This window comes from Miniopterus natalensis, chromosome 2, assembly GCF_054644295.1.
Source record: "Miniopterus natalensis isolate mMinNat1 chromosome 2, mMinNat1.hap1, whole genome shotgun sequence".
Classification (NCBI taxonomy): Eukaryota; Metazoa; Chordata; class Mammalia; order Chiroptera; family Miniopteridae; genus Miniopterus; species Miniopterus natalensis.
In genome coordinates, this window is record NC_142082.1 from 59,719,041 (window position 1) to 59,742,907 (window position 23,867).

The following is a 23,867-nucleotide window of genomic DNA, read 5'->3' on the forward strand; positions in this document are numbered from 1 at the left end:
CTGTGGACCTGGGCTCCTGAGCGCTTACTAGCACTAAGTGCTGCTTGCTTTGCTTTCTCTGTACCTGCTCACTCATCTTTTTTCTTCTTTTGTTATGGATTAGATTTTGGTATGCACTATATGACATGGATAGGTGTGCCATAAGTGCACTGTGAATAAATTTCCTAATTTTGATGAGGATTGTAAGCTGGAACACGGGCTACAAGCTGGCGGCTCAGTTTGAAAGGTGCAAACCTTGTATAATCCAACAAGAAATATTTCCGGCTAAACAATGCGATGGACCTTTCACTGGCTAGGTCAGAAAACGGCATCTGTTAAGCTCACCTGGCAGAATTGTTGCTTTTGGTCCACAAGGGAGCTGATGAAAAGGAAAGTGCAAAACACACACAGAGAACACGGGCCTGCATAGAGAGATGTCAGTAATTAGGGGAATTTGCTTGTGCGCTGCAGATGGCCCACGCCAAGCCATATAATGTGCATGAATCTCTATTGTGTACTCGGTTTCTTAGGAGAAAAACTATCACTGTTTTCATTTTCTGAGCGTGGCTGTGGCTCCAAGATTATTCAATGGAAATGGACTGCATTTAGCTATGAGCAAGAATAGGTGTCTGCATTCATTTAAAAGAGATAGGCTTCTCTTTTAAAGAGTCGAACTGAGCTGCCTTTGGCAACACATCACTAGATGTTCATTTACAGCAAGGGGGAGTTGACACATGATTACTTTGCCGATACATTCACTTAGCACTTGTGGGTGGACATGAGTGGGAAAATTGCCCAATTTTAGTTTTCTGATAAAAACGGAATCTGCTGGATATGCTCATTTACAACAGCTAGATTCAGTCTTCTGAAACAGTTAAGAGTGAACAGAAGGGTGAAGAGATATCGGTGGAAAGTGCCTAAACCTCCCCGACAGTGATGGAAAGCGGGGAAAATGTCACTCATATCAGTCCCTCCTTCTGTTTTCTTACCTATTTTTTTCAAGCTGAAACTTTGCGAAAGCTTCATTCTCTACTATAGAAATGTGCTCTGTCTTGTGCCTTTTTTCTGATCACTCCCATTTTACTTTGAAGCGATTGATTGAACAATGGCTGTAGAAGAACCTTGGCCAATAGCTTTGTTCTAAAAATAAACCTGTGTTTGCTGTCTTACTCTGCTTCATTGTATGTTATTTGTATATCAGAGAATAAACAAAGATGTCTTAGGGCCATGATACAGTTAGAGAGACATATAAGGATTTGTGGTAATCATCAGACTCATTGTATCTAAATTATACATCCAAAGGAGAAAATAGAGGGAATAAAAGACAGTAGATAGAAAGAAAAATAATGTATCTTAATATTTTCAGAATATATATTATGGAAGAATTAAAAACCATTCAGAGCCAACAGCTGCATGCAGAATTTAGCAGACTGTTCAAATGGAGAAAGATGGATTTGTACATCTGGATCTACTCTGGCCACAGTCTGACTAGTGCTTAGGACTGATGTTCCTCAGCCTCTAGGGCCGCATTCAAATGCATGGGCAGAAACAAAACAAAAATGGTTGAGCTCAGGAGAGAGCACTTATGAAAGCAATGCAAACAGCTCATTTAAAAGGCTTCCAAACTATGGTTGTCATATTGCTCAGTGACTTCATTCTGAAGACTCTTAGAGATACTCGCTTTAAAACTCATAAGCTTGTAAACACTGTTCTTCCTATTTCTTTTATTTTTAGTTCTACAGTGTTATTTTCAATGGTGAAAAATGGATGTGAACAACATTGGCCTTTGTGAACAGCATAGATCTCAAATCATACTTTTGTATCCAGGAACTAAAATCATTAAATGCTAATATGTCTGTTTTTTTGTATATGTTTGTGTGTATATATATATATATATATATATATATATATATATATATATATAAACTTAAGTAAAAAGATGTCAAAAGTTTCTATTGATGCTATGGAGATCAGTGCATTTGTCATGGTATCTTCGAGTAAATTTTCCTAATTGCTAAGATCCTTTGGATTTTATGCATGTTTTAAACTTTTGTTCAGCTCTCTGTGGAGCAACACAAAGAATGTGGAAGTTTAAAATAGTTTTAACTGTCAGAGTCTTTAATAGATGTTATAATTTTAATACTTGCTTTTTCTAACCCTTCAGCTGGAAATTTCTATTTGATACAACATTACTAATAATTGCAGAAAAAATAAAGATGGGTCTCAATTTTAATATTTTGTGATATTGCTTGGATTATGTAGTTATTTATAATAATATGAGCTTTTAAAATTTTTTAATTAAATTATTGAATATATCTTTATATATTATTGAATCTTTAATATAGCTCAAATATATAAATTAAATTAAATTAAATTTTACTCAGTTGCCTTCTCCATAGAAAACTACCAATATATTATTTCACATCTCCATTAGCTCCTTTTGGCCGTAGAATCTCTCAGACTTCTCTTGTTTTTGATGACCTTGACAATTTTGAGGAACAGGGTCTTAGAACACTAAAAGCATAACTGTTTGAATCTGTTATTATCCATAATATGGATAGTGCCAATGAATGGAGAGGACTGTGAAATCAAGTGTGTAACTTTTTCTACTGGAAATATTTCATTTTTAATTAAATATATTGAGGAAACATTGTTTACTAGCATTGTGCAAGTTTCAGGTGCACAGTTATGTAATACATCATCTGTATATTCCATTGTGTGCTCACCATCCAAAATCTAGTCTTCCATCACCATATCTTTCACTTCCTCTACTCCCTTCATCCTCCCTTTCCCCCTGATAACCATAATATTGTCATCTGTTTCTATGAATTAGTTTATTTGTTCCTTCCTCTTTTATATTGACATATGAATAAAATCATGTTTTTTATCTTTTTCTCTCTGGCTTATTTCACTTAGCATGATACTCTAATGACCCATCCATGTTGTTGTAAATGGTCTTTCCTATGGCCAAGTAGTATTCGATATTATATATGTACCACTTCTTTATTTAATCATTGGTTGAAGGACACACTCATTGTTTCCATGTCTTGGCCACTGTGAATAATGCTGCAATGAACATAGGGGTTCATATATCTTTACACATAAGTGTTTTCAAAATTTTGGGTAGATACCCAGAAGAGGGATTGCTGCATCATATAGTAGTAGCTTTGTCCTTAAGTTTCTGAGAAACATCCATACTGGTTTTTTTATAGAGGCCCCACCAATGTACATTCCTACTATCTCTGAATGCAAAAATAAAGTTTTTGTATTCAGTTTCATCACAGTCCAATTTGTTTCCTAGTGTATGATAAAACTAGAATAAATAATTAATTTAATAGTGTCTTTAGGTAAATAAAATATTGTCATTTTAGACAAATAATAGTTCTGGCAAAGATACAATTACATGTTTATTTAATTTATTTATAATTTGTAAGGGTTCATTGATGCATTATCTGACATAACTGTTATTATTATTACTTAGCATTGCTATAACATATTGAATTTTAGAAAAGCTATAATCATTAATTAGCTATACTTTATAACACTTTGGTGAGGTAATGTAGTGTTTATAGAAAATTAAGTTCCAAATAATTCAGATTTCTGCCCTAAAGGAATTACCACTTAAGAGTGAATATATTCTAAATTAGAGGTTAATAATCTTTGGAATTTTTGAATTTATTGAATTGATATATGCAAGCATAGATAAGTGAACAAGTATATTTATTATAGCTATGTCCCTTGTGCCATGTTATTTAATATTATGGCATTTGGATACTCTTTGTTCTGAAAAACTTGCTTATAAATTTTAAACTTCTTTTTATTTTTCTTGAAGATTAAAAATAGATTAAAAATACTGATAAAAACTTCTGTAAATCATTTATTTATGCATCCTCTAAGTTCATTTTTGTTATTGAATTTATAAATGCTCTTACTTATTTTAAAGATTCCTCAGTTAATCTCCAACAACTTTCCTTTTGTCTACATCTTTAAGAAACTCTTTTTCATTTCTAATAAAGTCTATGTCTTCCAAAAAATTGTATTGTTTCTGAACTTTGAAATACGTCACATTTATTTGCACTCATAGTCTGATACCCCTCCTGTTTCTTGGAGCAATTGAGGAGCTCTTTAAGACATAGATAATCTTTTTTTTTAAAATTTAATATGTCTTCATTGATTTCAGAGAGAGGAAGGGAGGGGGAGAGAGATAGAAACATTAATGATGAGAGTCATTGATCGGTTGCCTCCTGCATGCCTCTTACTGGGGATCAAGCCAGCAACCTGGGCATGTGCCCTGACTCAAAACTGAACTGCAATCTCTTGGATCATAGGTTGATGTTCAACCACTGAACCACACCAGCTGGGCTAGACATAGATACTCTTATTTGCCATCTTAATAGTGATAGAAAGCCTAAAAATACTAACATAATTTCTTAATCTTTTCTTTCATTAAGCTCAAACTTTTATCCTAGGAACAGAGGAATGTTAAAGAAACTATTTTATATAAGCAATGTAGATTAATATTTTCAAATGTGTCTACTTGAAAAACAACTTCAAAACTTATTGTAATAAGAGAAGAAAATTTCTCATGAAGGAACTAATTTCTTAAGAAGGAAGAAGGATTTTGGAAGACACAAAAGAGGCACCATCTAGAAGAGAGGACGTTTCTTCCAGGCAGCACTAACCCTAATGCATACAATTTGATCTTTCAGATTGCCTAATACTCAAGTAATACGTTTTTAATGAATTAGAGCAAATAGTACAGGAATTGCAAAGAAAGTAATGTCTTTTTCTTTTGTTCTCTAAAATTCCATAACTAGGATGGGAAGTATACGTCTATGAAATATGTATATGTGTATATTTATATGTATGAGTACCTATATACACAGATGTATGTGTGTATTTATATGTATAAGAATATAGAGCTACATAGCTATATATCTATGTACATAGATATATCCATATGTGTATATGCCCACATATATCCATACTTTTATATATATATATTTACAGATCGAGAGAAAATATTCAGATAGATCTTTTTATCATTTATATGTAGCCATTCATCTACCTATCTTTATAAATGTATCTATATTTAGCCATATGAATTTGCTGATATTTGACTTTTTTTTAATTTATGCAAAAGGCAATTAAAAAATTTTTTTATTGATTTTTAGAGAGGAAGGAAGAGGGAAAGATAGAAACATCTATGAGAAAGAAACATCCATCAGCTGTCTCTTGCACGGTCACTACTGGGGATCAAGTCAGAAACCCTAGCATGTGTCCTTACCCGGAATCAACCTGGTAATCTGTTGGTGCATAGGACAAGGCTCAACCACTGAGCAACACTAGACAGGCACACAAAAGGCAATTTCATTGACCGATCAAATAATAGAGAAATTTGGTTAGAAGTATAGTGACAACACCTGGTGTAAAAAAATTAATACTGTCTTTCATAATTTTGCTTATTTTATTTCTAATTAATAATTTATGAATTTAATTCACAAATTCACTAGATTTATGAGAAGGCCATCTTTCTAGATACATTTTTATCATTTATAACATAGAAAAGGTTATCTAGGTCCTGGATCTTTTCATCTTAGCATCAAAATTGTTTCTGCTCATTCATTAATTCATTCAACAAATATTTTGTGATATCTCAATTTTCTAGGTTTTGAGAATGCAACAGTGACCAAACTAGGCAAAATACCCTTATAAATTACAACTAATAGCTGGTTATCCTTTATTTTCCTAGAATTACATAACTATTCTTCTAAGAGAATACACTATCCAGGACCTTAGAGTTTTTCTGAAGAGAAAAGATCATCCTTTAACTCCAAGGATACATGCTGGGTACTGGACATGGGGCATTGTCTATCCTAACATGTTGGACATCAAGAAAGTTGGAGCATGCACTCAGAACTGCCACTTTGGAAAATCTGCATCTCAAAATAATTCTAAAGTTGGTCTGCAAATTTTATCAATTTCAATAGGAATGCAATGAGTTAGAGCAGCAAATGTAAGAAGAAAGTAGAAGAGTCACTACTAAGTTTCATTTGTTTTAAATTCAGGACATGGCTTCTCAGTGGTCTCTAAGGTTTTGTATAGCAAATGTCCTGGTTTTACATACTGTCAAAATACTTTATCTGCTTGTGAATATTCAGTAAAACCAAGACATTTGCCTGGCAACTGCATTCACACCTAGGAGTGTCCAGAGCACTGGAAGAAAACACATTATCTTCAAAGACTACATTTAAACATATTGACCTGATTTTCTTTTTTTCTCAAATCAATTCTGACATCAAGAGAGAGGGTTAGTTTTTTTTCTTCTTCTCTCCTGACACCAAATATATGGTATGTTTTACATTGTAACTTCCTCAACTTTTTGAGACCAACTGGCTGTCCAGTAATTCAATTCAATAGCCTCAGGTTAAAGGGTCCAGTCCAACAAGACCGTCTCCACTTCAGATACCATCTGCAAGTGCTGGCCCACTGGTATTTTGAACCAAGTACCTACTAATAAATAAGGAGTTCCCAGAATCGCTTCTTAAGTTTATAACTCACCAGAGAGACTAACAGAACTCAAAAATCACTTTACTTATTACTAACAGTTTGTTATAGACTAAACAACTCAGGAAGAGCCAAATAAAAGAGATTCATAAGGCAAGGTTTGGGGGAGAAGTATAAACCTGATGACAGTTTCCCGGTATACCACCTTCACAGTGCCTCGATAGAGTCACTGACCCAAAAGCTCTCTGAACCCCATCATTCTAAGTTTTTGTTTGTTTGTTTGTTTGTTTGTTTTTAGGTTTCATTATGTTTAATTAAACATGTTTAATTAAAGCATTGCTTATTGGTAATTAACTCAATTTTCAGAACTTCTCCCTCCCTGAAGGTTGGGTGGTGGGGCTGAAAGTTTCAAGCTTCTAATCAATGTTTGGTATTTCTGGCAATGAGCTCTCATCCTAAAGGTCTCTAAGAGACCCCCACCTCCACCACCACCACCACTAAGAGTTGCTTCATTAGCACTAAAAGCAAACATCTGTCACCTTTATTACTAGGTAAACTTCAAGGGTTTGGGGAGCTCTGTGCCAAGAACTGGAAACAAAGATCAGCTATCTTTCCATGATACTACAACCATATGCAGAATTTTTATGATTGCCCAATTGATGTAGTTATAGCTATATTAAAAGACTGAATAGTTTCGGGATAACTGAAAGTCACCCATTCACCATTAAATCCAGATTCAGATAAAGTGTAACTCTAGTAATTGTTCAAAGTGTGAAAAATAATTAGGGGAGCCATAGACTAGTTAATAATCCTTAGAGTCAAAAACAGTATGAATATATTTAAGTTTCTATGATTCTTTAAAAAGTCTATATTAGAGCCTGGCCGCGCATGGCTCAGCAATTGAGCATCAACCTAGGATCCAGGAGATCACGGTTTGGTTCCTGGTCAGGGCACATGCCTGGGTTGTGGGCTCGATCCCCAGTCAGGAGAGTGAAAGAGGCAGCCGATCAATGACGACTCTCTTATCATTGATGTTTCAACTCTCTCTCTACCTCTCCTTTCCTCTCTCTGAAATCAATAAAGATATATTAAATAATAATAATAATAAAATAAATAAATAAATGCTGCCTAATAAAGGTATTAGTGCCCTCTTCCTAAAATAGAAAGAACAATGAAACCAGATTACTTGACAGTTGATTTAAAATAAATGGGCCCCAAACTCTGGGAATATTAATGTGCCTATATTGTTTCTGCTGTGATCACCAAATAATGTGGTTTTAGCCTTATTAACAGTTCTATTTAAAAAAATTATGAGACCAAGATCTCAAACACTTGTTCTGAGTGTAATCATGACCCATTGATTTAGTTGTTTATTACAACTTTAGCATACTCTGCCAAAAAATTAATTTGGTATATTTGGTGTGTTTTTTTCCCCTGCTTCATCAAGGACTCTATAAAAATAGATATTTTAAAGACATCTTTATCACCCATAAAGGAATAATCTCTGGTTTACAAAAGGTAGCTTTGCTTCTGGGTGAAGGGTGATGTAGAAGATCACTTAAAATACTAAGAGAATATCTGAGAATGGTGAATGAGCTTTTTCACTGTATGAGAACTTTTGTGTTGTGAGATGGCAAAATGAAAAGCTTCCAGACCTGGCAAAAGGCTGGGGAATATCAGGGTATGTGGGAGTAATTGAGACCTTATATACAAGAAAAGGGGGTCACCTGAACAAATCATAATTCATAATTTCATGGGCAGCTGAGAGCCTTGAATGGGGTAGTTTTGAGGAAATGGGTAAATTTTACAAATGGGCCTTGTGAGAGTACTCATCTCAGTAGCCATACTAGATGTCCTAGACTTCTATTGTTCTGGGGACAATGACCAGCTGGTTTTACTGTGATCAGTGATGCTCACTGTGGTCACTGTGGGATATAATGCACCCTTAACTGCTTGTTAATATGTGAATCAGTAATTTTGCACTTTTAATCTTTTTAGAATTTAGCTTGACCAGCTGCCCTCTCCTCACTTCCTCATGGTAATTACTATAAAAGATTATGAACTGTAATTGTCTTGATTGAAATAAATTGGCAACTTCTAGAGCAAGAAAAATATTTTGGGGGCAGACTGAGGTATGTTAGTGGTATTTAGCACTAGAGGAAGGAAAAGAGTTTACTATATATCAGAGATATAATGAAAAAAATGAGAGTATAGCAGCCTCTGTGAAATTTACATTATGGTAAGAAAAGATGCTCTATTAGGCTCTGGTGGTTAAAAGGAAGAAAGTCATTCAAGTTACTTCTGGTAATGAATATGTTTTAAGAGTAACTATTCACCCATGGAAAAAATGCATAATTAGGCCATAAGCAGATAGAAATCATAATATTCCAGACCATTGTGAAAAATTAGAAGCCTAAATTTCTTTGGGGATCTAAAACAGTGCTGAGGATATTATTTGTAGGAGATTGGAGAGAATCATTAATGGCTATGTGCTCTGCTATAATATGACTAATGACCTTCTAAATTTCTGTCATTTCCCCCTTTAGCTACGTTTACTTTGTCTTACTCTCCACTGTGCAAAGACTCTTGATTTACCTTATAGCTCTTGTTTACTTGCAACTTTTGCTTCCTCATAACTTTAGCATGCCACACACACTTATGAACCTAGTTCTTCCTTGCCTGTCATGAACTACCTCGGAGTTTCCTTGAGTGGACTTTATTCCTTCCATAATGTCCAATTCAAATTTCTGAAAAATAAAATATAATTACCTAGTTCATCTGTGTTTAATGTTCAGTCTATTGAACAGGTAACCTTGGACTTGGTGCTCACCCATCATCTGATTTTCTGTGAATTAGGGAGTGGAGAGTGAAGCGATTAAAAATAGGGTTGTTTAGAAGTTTTTTGGGAGTTAACAGTAGAAAAGTTTGGAATGATTAACTGGTTTTCTAGAACAGAATATTTTCAGAACAGTGTAAAGAATGCCAATGATAAGATTATGTAAAACATATGGGAACACAAGAAGATAATAAACAACTAAAACTAGGAGATCAGAGACATTTTGTACAAACAATATGCTTGAGTTAGAGTTGAGTAACCATTTTCTAGGTCATTAAGTAGGTGGAAGAGCTTTTCAGAATGAGAGAAGAATATATACCAATGTACAGAGACAGGGAGCTCTATTATTATTTGGAAAATTATAAATAAATTGTCTGGTAGAGGAGAAGGTAAAGGCAGAAAAATCTGTCAGCAATCATGTGCAGTAATATTTAAGGGCAAGATAATGGAAATCTTCTATATCAATGAAAATGATATGGATGTTATTCAATAAGTGATATAGAACTGTGGAAGTATGCTAAGTAGTATGTATGTGCTCTAATTAGATATGCATTTTAGAAGGAGTATTCTGGACACACATAAGACAAGATTGAGGATAAGCTAGATAGGTGATCAATTAGGAATCATTTACAATGGTGCTGTCACGAGGCAACTAAGAAATGACACTGATGGTTGCAGTGAAGATGTGAGGATATCTGCTAAAGCTGTTAAAGAATAATCAATGGCCCCTTTCTCTGTGAAATTACCATGGGGGCTGGGACCTTATATATATATCCTGAACACTGGAGGGCCAAGGACATCATTGCTACTCAGCACAGTGGGGCTCAGGTTGGTGTGCTCCCTGCACCACCTTATTTTCTACTTTGGCCAAACCAACCTCACAACTGAATTTGCCCATAAATTTCCTGCCAGCAAGTTTCTAGAATTTCAGGGTGGATTCTGTGTTTGAGAGCAATGTCATTGCTTATTATGTGAGCAATGAGGAGCTGCTGGGAAGTACTCCAGAGGCAGCAGCCCGCAAGGTGAATGGGTGATCTTTGTTGATAACATTCCCCACCTTGGGCATCATGCACCAGAAATAGGCCACAGAGAATGCGAAGGAGGTGAGATGAAACCTGGGGCTGTTGGATGCTCACTTGAAGATGAAGACTTTTCTGGTGGGCAAATGTGTGACACTTGCAGATATCACAGTTGTCTGCACCCTGTTGTGGCTCTATAAACAGGTCCCAGAGTCTTCCATCTGCCTGGACCTACCCAATACCAATTGCTGTTTTCTCACCTGCATTAAAAAGCACCACTTTCCATCTGCCTTGGGAGGTGTGAGACTCTGTGAGAAGATGGCCCAGTTTTATGTTCCAGAGTTTGCAGACAGCCAGCCTAAAGTGTTCTTCATGGAAACACACTACAGGGGAAGAGAAAAGATTTTGGTAGGAGAAGCAGGACCCAGGGCTGAGAAGAAACAGGAGAAAGAAGAGGTGACTGGCCCCACTCCTGAGGAGTAGATGGCTCAATGTGAGTAGGTGTTGGCTGCTGAGCTGAAGGTCAATAACACTTTTGCTCACCTGCCCAAGAGGACCTTTGTGTTGGATAACTTTTAGCACAAATGCTTCAACAAGGACACACTCTCTGTGGTTCTGCCCTATTTTGGGGAGCACTTTGATGAGGATAGCTCGTCCTTGTGGTACTTCCCTAATGTACTTCTTTCCTAAGGAGCTCACCTAGAACTTCATGAGTCATACCCTCATCGCTGGAATAGTCTAGTGTTTGGACCAGCTGAGGAAGAATGTCTTTGCAAATGTCATCCTTTTTGGAACCAACGATAACAGCTCCATTTGGGGAGTCCAAGTCTTCTGAGGCAATAACTTGCCTTTCTGCTGAGTGCAGATTGGCAGCTGATCTAGGAGTCATATGCATGGCACATACATGGCAGAGATTGAATCCTGGTAGCAAGGACACGCAGACACTGATTCCAGAGTACTTTTTCTGGAGAGCACCTTCCAGCATGTGGTCAAAGCTTTTAATCAGGGCAATATATTCCAGTGGACATCACCTAGCTGCCTGCACCTGCCCTTCACAGCATGAGGGTCACTAAAGAAACTGAACATTGAAAGAAAAAAATCAATGAGCCTCAATGATAGGTTCTTGATTTCAAAACTAGTGATAAAACATTAACAAAATTTGAATATCACTTTTAGATTGTCATATTTAAATAATTATTACATTATATTTTAGTTATGAGATTTTTGTTAAGAAGGACTGCTAAAGTTTTATGAATGATGTCTATTGCCCAAGTAATTTTTCACAGAAGAAGAGATGATTGAAAGTTGGGTGATAGTTTATCACGTTGTTAAACTGGGGGTAGGAGGTGGTTGGGGAGAACATTACATATCAGGGACTAAAAAATATATTATTCCTTCTTTTTCTAAAAAGATAAAATTCACTGTCTCAGTTATTGAGGAACTAGAGTCGCCTTTGTAGTCAAAGGGCTATAGAATTCATCATACATTCATTGCAACTGCTTAGATAAATAAAGAGTAACATTACATACAGACATCCGATTCATTTATTCACTTACAAAATACTTATCGACAAACTGTTCCCTCTGCCTTGGCACATAAATTCTAGTGAGGGTGATAAAGACAAAAATATATATTGTTTGTCAGGTGCTGATAACTTTGATCAAGAAAAATAACAGACGCATAGCTGGAGAGACCAAAAGAGAGGTGTGATCTTGACAGACAGATCCTGAAAAGTGAATGCCCCCCCACCTCACCCAAGACACTTCCTTTAAAGACAAAACCACAGGAATGGTCAACACAGAAATAAGGACCAGGCAAGAAAACGAGGGCAACACACAAGTCCAAATAAGATGCAATCTGCACAGACATCGCACTGCGCACACCCTGAGAGTAATAAGGACACGCACACTTGAATAGATCCACCCAAAGAGAAATATATCCACCCCGTGGCCCGGAAGATATTGTGGTGTTGTGCATTTTCACAGCTGTAGGCATTAGTGAATAAAAGACCTTCTGACACTTGTCCTGTAAGCAAAATGAACTTGAAAGGAGGTCAAAGCCGCCCCCTGTTTACTCTACTAACTCCTGAGACAGATACTACTCATGCTATTTCCTAGAAAGGCAAACTAAAAAGAATTAACTGGCATAGATGGTTACTAAATCCTTGCCAGTTCTATTGCCTTTGTTATTGTTTCTCATAGCACACGGAAGTTAAAAGTTTTTTGGCAACATAGAGTTCCATGTGGTGCAAAAAACTCAAATTTATTAAATGAGTTAATATTTGTAAACGTCTCGAACACTATGTGCTAATTGATTTATTAAAGACTGTGTAAATAAAATGCAATGCATACTTTCTTAAGCTAAAAAATAAAATAAAACGCCAAAAAATAAAATAAAATCATAAAATAGATGGAAGTCCCACCCTGAGCTTCCTCTTTTCTCCTGCCAATGCCAGCTGAAGGTCTAGGAAGCGAGCAGCTATTTCTTTATTCCTGGAAGGAAGAAGGATCTAGAAGTTTGATCAGACTATTACTCTTCTTCTCACATCCTATATATCAGCCTAGTTTAGTCACTTCCAAAGTCTGTTGCATCAGTATTGAATAAAAAGTAATAAAAATACAATCAGTTTGACCTTTACGACTTATATTGTGGTGTGAGAGAGATGCTGTGGAGTTCAACAATGTGCCTTTTAAACACTCCTGGTCATTCTTATTCAAGTGGTTGGCAGAACACAATTTCACAAACGCCAGCATAGTTATTCTCATTTCCCAAACAGTAAATTAGAGTGAACTGGAGTGATTGGCCTGATGTGAGCTGGGAGAACAGGTACCAGAAACAGATGCCAGTGTCTGTCTCATATACAAACTTTGACTTTAGCTGCCAGGTGGAATAAAATGTCTTGAGAGTTGGGCAGGAGACTTTCAGTATTTCAGAGAACTGACTGGGCATGGGAAAACATCCTTGTCAGACATTTGCTATGTCTGGAGCCTGTCTTTAGTAAAACTCCCTGGAAGGTTCCCTTGGTGGGCATGCCTACTTAGAAATCATAACTCTGGGGTTAACCAACCTATATTAGAGCGGATTCCTTTGATTTATTTAATTTAGGCTTAGGAAATGATTTTCTACTTAGAGGTTCAGAAACAATCTTCAGGAAATATACAATAATCTTTTTTTTTATCTTTAAACAAGTATAAATTGAATTTCAGAAGTTTTTTACTTTATGTGCTTACAAATCGGAAAATGAAGGCCAAAGCATAATTCTCACGAATTCAATAATGCACACTGTCAACTTGGTTTTGTGGTCTTTTACATGTTTCCTTTAAATATATGGATTTGTATCCATGCTATGAAGCAATATGCTCATTCTGAAGTAGTACATAATGCAACTGTGTCAGCTACCTTCTTTCTGTCTTTAAGGTAATCAAGCTGCCTGTGTAAAATATTTATATTTTGGACATTAGTAATTAGTTTCTTCCTTGTGGCAAGAAATGTGTTAGTATTTTTATTCTCAAGAGGGAAAGGGAGCTGCAATTTTTATATTTTGATAATATTTGAATAACTAAAAGGTGTATGTGTATGGTATAACAGTAATTTATTATAAATGAAATGGCAGCTGGCTAGCTTCAACAATAATTTTTATTATGAGCTTATTTTTTATGCCTTCAAGCTTTTATTTCAAATGTGTGTTTGGGGGTGTACCTGGTATTGTTAGAGATCAAAGAATTTTACAATGTTAGAAATGTTTAGAGGCTTCTTTTCCTCCTAATTAACTCAGAAAGTTCACTGATTCTATATCTTCTCTGACTTTCCATTTGCCGGAAGATGGAAGCGCTGGTAATAAGCTTAGATTAATTAGAGTAATGGACTAAGACTGAGTTACTGCAACAGCTGGTGGGATATGGACTTTGCCTCTGGAAGTGCAATGCCTATAAACACTAACAACAAGGGGTCATTTATCCAGCATATCTCAAATTCACTTTATTTTTAATACTTCCTCCCTTCCCATCAGTGTCCTAAAGCATATTTGTTCCACATGAAGATGAATGTATCAAAAAACATTTTTTTAAAGGGGGCATTTGAGTTAAGAACAATCATTTTGAATAGGCCTCTGAGCTAATTATTAAATGATTAGAAGCTTACATAAATTTGAAAATAAATCTTTAGCTTAACTGATTTAATTAATTGATTACATTCAGCTTGTATTGACATAAATAGTATAAAAATAGATGACTTAAAAAAATACACTAAAGAAATTCAACGAAGTTAAAGAAACAAAATGAAGCTAGAAATGAGGTTATCATAAAAATAGATACCATAGCCCGGCCAGATGTGGCTCAGTGGTTGAGCCTGGACCTAGGATCCAGGAGATCGCAGTTTGATTCCTGGTCAGGGCACATGCCTGGGTTGCGGGTTCAATTCCCAGTGGGGGCATGAAAGAGGCAGCCGATCAATGAAGACTCTCTCACCATTGATACCTCTCTCTCTCTCTCCCTCTCCCTTCCTCTCTCTGAAATCAATAAAGATATATTTAATAAAAAATAGATACCATAAATCCCATGTCTTTGCCAGGAGTGGGCCAGAATTTTGACATTAATCAGTGAACGTGAGAAGAGAAACCTAGTTATTTACAAAATCTACAAAATTCTTAAAATAAAAACAGAACAGTTATTTAGGAAACACACAAATACATATGTTTTTTTAAAAAACAAAACATAAAAAGTGATACAATAAAGTTAACATTCTTAGCACTGTGAGAGTATTCTGAATACAAAATTCACAAATTTAGTATAAAACCATAAAGATGCAGTATAAAAGAAAGCAACAAAATGCTGGCGTATGGGAATAAATAATATAATCAAGGCCCAGTGCCAAATGTAATGGTATTGTTTATTATATGTCCAATGGCCCAGTGTGATATTTTGCCTGAATTCTTCTTCTTGCTGATTTTAGTATAAGAATTTTAATTTTTATTTTTGGGATGACAAACAATGGACATAAATATGATTCTGTTGTATGAAGTTTTATAACATGCAAAATGAATCAATAGTGATTTAAATCAGAACCATGGTTTGGGAGAAGATTGTCTGAGAAAGAGCATGAGAAAACTTTGGGGGTGATAAAAATATAGTGCTTGGAATGGTGGTTACCAGGCTGTCAAACTCATCAGATTATATGTTTAAAATGTGTGCATTTTAATACATGTGAATTGAAACCTAACAAAATAATTTAAAAACATAATTCCATATAAGTTAATTTAATTTGTACTTGAATTATTTCCTGCTATGACACTATTTTTCTGTACCAAAATGTATTATATTGTAACTATTTTATCCTTTCTATGTTTAGAGAACAGAAACTGTATTTACCTTGTTTAGCGCCATATTCCTAGTTATGGGCCCATAATTCATATTCAGAAACATTTTTAAATGAACATAGATTATAAGATCTTCAGAATTCTGTTTTCATTGATAAGTTTAAAACATGTCAGCTATCATTTATTTATTTGCTTAGGCATTAGGACACTATAAACATGCTACAATTTAACTTCAAAGGTCTCTGATTCCCAGAGTGAAACATGTATTGTATCGTCACTACACAGCTAAATATACATCTTCCTATATGGCATGAATGTGTATTAGTGTATCATGTTATTAGATTAACCAAACAGGTGGACTTTATGACACTCTAATTTTGTATACATATAAGCTAACTGGAATGTATGGACAATAGTGTCAAAATTGCAAATAAGCATATTGTTAGTTTTTAAAACAAGTTTTTCACTATTTCGTGTATTGTCATAACTTTTCTACAAGATTTTACTTGATAAAGAAATGAGAATGCTTTATAGCTGAACTCAATGGCAACTTAAATATTTACAGGCCCCCTGCCCTGGCTGGTGTAGCTCAGTGGTTGGGTGTTGCCAGGTGCACCAAAATATTTCAGGCTCCATCCTCGGTAGGGAGCATGCAAGAGGAAGCCAATGGATGTTTATTTCTCTCCCTCTCCCTTCCTCTATTTTTCTCTAAAAATTAATTAAAAAATTTAAATAAAAAATTTACATGCCCTTCACTTTTCACCCTACAAGGAGCTATGTTTGATACTGTGCCGAGACAACAGGGAGTGGTACATTCCTAGGCGACCACCCTAGACCTCAGAGCTGTTCCATCACATGAGTAACTTCAAAACAAAGGCTATCCTTAAGGGACACATGATGGAATACCACAGACCTAGAGGGAGTTCTTCAGTACTTTAAACTATCTAAGCCTCAGGTTCCTTATTTGTAAATAAGGAAATTGAGCTAAATTTTCTTAAAGGCTGTATTCAATTCTAATCTCTATAATTATGTTATCAACATAGGTTCTTTTTTTATTTTTAAAGACCTGAACCTGAAAATTTGGATATAAGATAAAATATAAAAAATGAAATGATCTTTAAAACATTTAGGGTGACATAGTAATGACTTTTAGACTAACACTTATTTTCTCATTTTATGTCTCAAAACTTTTGTATTTCCACTGAACACACAAGTAATGCCTTAAAAAAGGACATGTGAAGCCCGGCTGGCCGTGGCTCAGAGGTGGAGCTTTGACTTAGGATCCAGGAGACCCCGCTCAGGGCACATGCCTGGGTTGCGGGCTCGATCCCCAGTCAGGGGTGTGCAGGAGGCAGCTGATCAATGATGACTGTCTTATCATTGATGCTTCTCTCTCTCTCTCTCTCCCTCTCCCTTCCTCCCTCTGAAATCAATAAAGATATATTAAAAATAATAATAATAAAAATTTTAAAAAGATCATCTGAAATAATTTTCTCTCAACTTAACCCATACTGAGTAATATGAAGAATTATGACTTTTTTTTATCTTACTTGTCTTTACTTCATATTATTCTTAAAATTTGGCATGATGTCTAGAATTTATTAGTCCCTTAATAGCTGTTCATAGAAGATATAATTGAAAAAAATCATTTCATTTATGCTATTAGATCACAATTACCTCCTTTATGACCAGTTTATAAGCATTTTAACATTAGAAACAAGAAATAATAAGCCTGTATGGGTAATAGTAGATATTATTAAAACAATCTTAAAGGCTTTTTATCTCTTTGTTTTTTGGTTTCAGTATTAACAGCTTGCATACATACAAAACAAATTCTTAGCAGATGGATATCCTATGCAGTATTGAATATCTCATTAATTATTCAAGAATTTGTAGGTCTAGTTACAGGATCAAAAATGTTATTAATCATTAATACTGTTTGCTTAAATGCATTAGAAAAATCATTTACCTCTCACAACAGAAACACCAAAAATATAGATTACAACCTGTTTAAAAATTACTTTCTTCTTTCATCCACTTAAAAGTCAATTCCTGTTTAGTCCTCAAAGTTGCATTCTACCAGGAGGATATTGCCTTTATTCTGCCCTTTAAGTGAATCAATGTAAATGATTATTTAAGTTACTTTCTAACTATATATACATTTAAATTGGAAATTTTGTCCATAGATAATGTCTTTAAACTGTATTAAAAAAAAAAAAAATTAAATTGTAGCTTTGTTAACTCTCCTAGCATCCTGCAAACCTGTAAACAGTTTCAAACACAATAAAAAGGTCAGGAGTCTGAAGGCTATGTCCTGAGAGCTAAAGTGAAGTGAGAATTGAGATAAAGTATTAGAAGAAAGAAACATTGTCGTAATTTAGGCTAAGAGTTTCATTTTACAGATGAGGAAACTGAGATCAAGTAAAAATGTGACTAGTTCAAGTTCCCACATGTCATCAGTATAGGAGCTAAATGCAAGAAATAAAATTCCAGACCTCTCTGTAGTGATCAACTTAAAGCATTACATGATTCTACAATCTGTATAATGTAACTTCAAACTCACTTTGCTTGAATTGTGTAATTATCTAAAATTATTTTCCTTATAAAAACATAACCTTAGGGTATATTGGTTTTCCCTTTTCTGAAAGTATGATCTATGCTTCTTAAATGCCATGCCAAATGCAATGAAAGCACAGGACTCCTTGTGGCCACTAAAAATTGTGTGCAGTTTGTACAAAATTTCAGTTTAGTAATTTTACTTTTATTTTCATGGCAATAGGAAAATACAATAAATTAAGTTAAAAAATATCTGTTAAAAGATGTTATTTTACAAATATTTTCTCATTAGAGCAGTGGTAGGAATGTCAAGGTCTTTATGCTTTATGAGCTGTTGATCAATTTAATTCCCTGAAAAATCATGAAACTGAATGATTTTGAGTAAAACTAATTAATAAGATGATTATTTTCTTCAATATCGTCCCTCCACGTATTCTGACTTGTTCACACTGCTGGTGAGTTTCTCCATGGTGTTATTTGTGTTACTAACCACATCAATTTCTTCTTTAATCTCCATCGTGTAGTAAAGATCCTAAAGTGCATCCCTGGGTCATTACTGATCCCTTGTAAGGCAAGTTAATAAAGGGGCACCAAGCAATGAAGGAAGCTCTGTAGATCCCCAGGTTATTGTAGGAATTTGGTAAGATGAAATAAATACCAGTGGACAAAACCTAGCCACCTTAGATACATAGATTTTAAAAATTCATGTAACTCAGAAGCTATAAGAAGAAAGAAAAAGTAAATTTGTCAGAATATTAATATATCATAGGAAGGATTTAGAAAGATTTTCCTGAGACGTTTTTGCAAAAAGAAACCTGATGTATAAAAAGAGCTAATTAAAAACTCTTAGGAAGACTTAAGGTGTTTTCAATGTTTTTACAGGAAACATTGGGCAAAAGTAGGTTTACAGTTGTCAGTACATAAAACACAGAGTTTATTCATGTATAATAATTAATTATTGTATTATTTTCCATATGGACAACTGTAAACCTACTTTTGTCCCACTCTGTATATGTAATCTCAGGATATGGCTTATTTCAGCTAGTGAAAAATGCTTAAAATCAGAAATAAGGAATTAATGTTAAATTCTGCTGGAAAGAGGCCAACATATTAAAGAAAAACAACATATTAAAATGTCAAAAATCTTGAACTAATCAAACATATGGAACTTCATCAAATTTTAAAGTCCTTAAAGTTCTCAGCAAATAATTCACATAGTAGCATAAAAGCAGTGACATGAGTTGCTTTGAATCCTCTGTATACCTGTTGTGATATAGTTTAGTATGAAAATTTAAAAAGCACTTTCTTAATGAATATTTATTACTTATTGCCTATATATAGCCTGTATATAATTGTCAGACAAGTCACTAAGTCAGAGTAAAGGTAGCATTTCTTTTATTTCTGAAATACACACCAGACATGAATAAAGATATTGAAAACTAGTTCTTTGACTAATTAAAATTTATTTGGATATGTCAAGCTTTTACCAACCACATAAACCTAGTTAGTTACAATTTAGTTACTAGTAGTGAGTAAGTAGCTTAGATTCAGGTTTCTGTCCTTCCTGCTGTTAGAATCATCCCATTGCCTCGTGTTCTCTCTTTATATGTGGCTGAGTCCTAATGCAGTCTGTTAACTATAAACCCTCAGCTAATGAGTTCAAAACATTTGAATTAGTTCTAGTTTACATTTACTTGGGTATCAGAAATCATGTTTCTTTATATCAGTGTTTCCTATTTTAAAGAAGAACTTGTAATTGTTTAGATCGTTCAATAAAATTTTTCTGTTATTATTTGACATTTCTCAAGGTTTATGTGTAGCTTAAACCTTTATGTGTAGCTTCAGCTGTGAGCTTTATTATAATATAAAATGCCATTGTTGCTGAATTCTAATAGTGTGTCTGGAATTTGGAAAAAAACAACTGCATTGACGATGAATAACTAAAGTAATGTCCACTGGATAAGGGGATCTTCTGAGTTTTTGCTAAACATACTCAGTATGCGAAGGCTCAACTCGCTAAGCTTCAGTCTGCCAGCTTCACTGGACACTGGGGCTGGGTAATTGGCATCATTACTTGTTAGTTCCTTGGTCTGTAGGTAGCAGGCAATAGTGTTCATTGTACACAGGTGTTATACAACTAGTAATAAAATATAGCAGTAGAGTTAGTTTTTTCCAAATTAAAACACAAGTTCACACTCATAGTAAGAGGAAATTAAATGCCATGGCTTTTCTTTCTTTATTTTGAATTGGGGAGGAAGAAAATATTTGCTTAGCTAGCAAACCCCTCAGAAAACTTTGCTTTTATGTGCTCCAGGGAGTTAATAGTACACTTACATTCCACAAAGAAGTGATGGTGCTCAAACTTTTAAAATACCTCTATCTGGGCTTCCTCTAAGAAGATAATGGAACAAGGTTTTATTTTGCAATCAATATTCTTGTTAAAAGACATTATGGCTTTATGGAACTCAGTTAAAAGAACCCCTCAGAAAAGTAACTGAACAAGAGCTGATACCTGGCTCTTTCTTACTCTTAATTTAAGACAGAAACATCAAAGCTACCAGCCCTCAAGCGGTAGCAGAAGTCAAGTGCTGCCATTAGACTACAAAGTAGTCTTTGTAAATTATTAACTTTCCAACTGCAGCATCAAGCTAGCTTCTATGAAAATCATAAATATTAATCAGTCAAAGAATTATTTAAAATATATAAAAATATTTAAAACATTCTTTTAAGGACCCGCAAAGCATGCCTTTCAAGCCTTTCTAATTTAGAATCATTAATCATTACACACATCTGCTAAAGGTACCTGTGGCATCGCTGGAGTAATATTCAGCTTTATTCTTTTTCTGAGTTGGCAAAATCAAGGAAGAATTCATACCCAGGAGGGGTAAGCATTGCATCCTCAAAAATTTCTAAACTACCAGATCATAAGCACATGTCACTTGGGTGGAAACATGTGGCATGTGGGTGATGTGAATATTTTTCCAGACTTAAAGAGGAAAGGGATCTCTGTTAGTCTTCTACTCCTTGAATGCTTAAGAAGTCCCTAAGGGTTTGGGGTCCTTTAGAATTTTAGTTATCTTGTCAACCCGTTTTGTGGCATTAGAATTAATCCAATGGCAGCCTTCTTTTTAGACTGCATGAAATGGCCAAATTGGGAAGACTATGGAGTTCCTCATTACAGGAGGCGTTAAGTTATCTTCCAGGCGCACTCCCGTCTTTATTTGATTAGCATGGATTTAAAGAGTGGCAGAGAATTACTTTATCTTCAGGGATTTAAACTTCTGTAGGAGCTGCTCTCCTTGTGATTTTCTAAAGTGTGGTCCCAGGAGTAAATATCCCCGAGTCCCTTACATAAGAATTTTTGTGTCTTTTTCTTTTTTTACAATAATCTTTGAGAAATCCAAGACACTGCAAAGGGTCATCTTCTTACATATTATTACCCTGTTACATTCCTTGCTTTTTTCTGCATGTGAAAGTGAATATTGACTGTAAATTCAATATACTTGACTTTGGTTGACAGCTGAGGGGATATACACAGCCTTTGGAAATGAAGGTTATGTGCATGAATTAAATATTCCTTCCTAAGCTTTAACATTCTTTGTGTTATATAACTGGATCCTCCTAAGACTGCAATTGTCAACTTCATATATCATTACATTTAGTAAATGTAGATATTTATTTTATGAAGTTAAATATTTATATTTTAAGGGATACTTTTTACAATTTTAATTAATAACAAAATTTGGAAATTTTATCAGTCTGGCTTTCTTGTACAAATAATGTGAAATATTAGAGGAACTAGAACAGGACTTGGAGAATATAAACAAAATTCAGAAAAGACTGGCTTCTATTTTTTAAATTTTTAAAAAATATGTCTTTATTGATTTCAGAGAAAGGAAGGGAGAGGGAGAGAGAAGAATAGAAACATCAATGATGAGAGAGTCATTGATCGGCTGCCTCCTGCATGCCCCTGGTTGGGAATCGAGCCCACAACCGGGCATGTGCCATGTCCGGGAATCGAACTGTGATCTTCTGGATCCTAGGTTGATGCTCAACCGCTGAGCAACACCAGCCGGGCCCTGGCTTCTATTTCTAATGGCATTTATTTACCAGTGGTGTGACCTTAGGTAAATTATTTATTCTCTGAGCTTTTATCTATCATATTAGACAGAAAACTTTGCATTACTTCACCGAGCCAATGAGTGGACAAAGAGGTTACTGTCTTAGTAATATAAAAAAAGGTAAAAACTTTCTAAACTGAAGGGAAGCACAGAGAAAAGTGTTACCTATGCTAGATGATATGAGATCTAATATATATTATATTATGAAATGTATTTATGTTTTTAAAATTATTTCACAGTTTGAAATGAAAACAGTTACTAGTTTCTTCATGGTCAGCAATGTATGACACATTTAGCATTAATGGTTTCTATGTAATTTGACAGAAGTGATACTTTGTAAATTAGACTGAATATGATAAGATGAGAGTACACAGTGTTTTCCTCTCCTCAGCTAAATCACCTTGAGGAACCATTATTGGAGAATGTATTGGATGAGCAAATATTAGGTCACCTAAGAAACAAAACTATATTTATTGGTATCACTAAAGATAAATCTATCAACACTTAGACAACAGAAAAACCCCCACATTATTTCTGCTGACTTGATACAGCATGATAAATAGTTCCGCTAGCTTTCAAAATATGTTTAAGATACTGAATGATTACACATGGCAATATACTGTAATGCTGTGGGTGCCTGGGGCTCCACTGATTTTACCACCTTAAATATAAAAATAAATATATAAACCCAAGCTTTGCACACCATATATATATCCATAAAGGCAATTTGGATTCTATTTTCAGAATCTTACTACTTTTGTATCAAGAAAAATTAAAGTCTAGGAAAGAGTTTAAAATCATTTTGCTATCTTCTTCAAAGGCAAAGCATGAAAAAATCACTCTGGGGTGCACATTGTTTAATAGCATAGTTGCCACCACCACTATCCCTAATTATTCTTGACATTTTGTCTATTATAACATGAGGCTCCTTAGAGGCTAAAAATAATCAGCTGGAAGTGAGGACTAGCTAATTATCTGTATTGTATAAAAAAAAGTTGTAGTATTGTAGATGAAACATCAGTTATGGAAACTGGTGATAAACCCTGATGGTGCTTATATACCTTGGAAATGACTCTTAACCACATGTTTAGAAATATTGTCATCATCTCTTTCTTTTCTATAAACCAGTAAAGTCTCATTTGCAACAAGAAATACATGCAAGAGTAGTTTAAGTGTATTACATCATAAGAAACTACTTTATAAAATATAATCACCTTTTAAACCTGCAAATATAGTGGTTTTTAAAATAAATTATTAATATGGGATATATATATAATTCCTGTCTACATTGAAAAGCAATTGTAATTGTTATTTAAACTCTATAAATATAATTTTATAAATATATTTGTAAATTTAGTGTTATTAAGCTGAAATTTGGACCATATTATGCTTTTGGATTTTAATGCGGGTTCCTACAAAGTCATGTGCATTGGAACTTCACCAGGCCACCTTTAGGCAAAGATTAACTTATGAAAAGAATTAGCTTTCCTATAATACTGGCATGAGGTTGGTGTTTCAGTATAATCTTATAACAA

General features: G+C 34.6%; 1 pseudogene; it reads left to right on the plus strand.

Moving 5' to 3' along the window:
* The first annotated feature begins 10,069 nt into the window (after positions 1 to 10,069).
* On the plus strand, positions 10,070 to 11,404 carry LOC107527925 (elongation factor 1-gamma pseudogene; annotated as a pseudogene).
* The last annotated feature ends 12,463 nt before the right edge of the window (positions 11,405 to 23,867 follow it).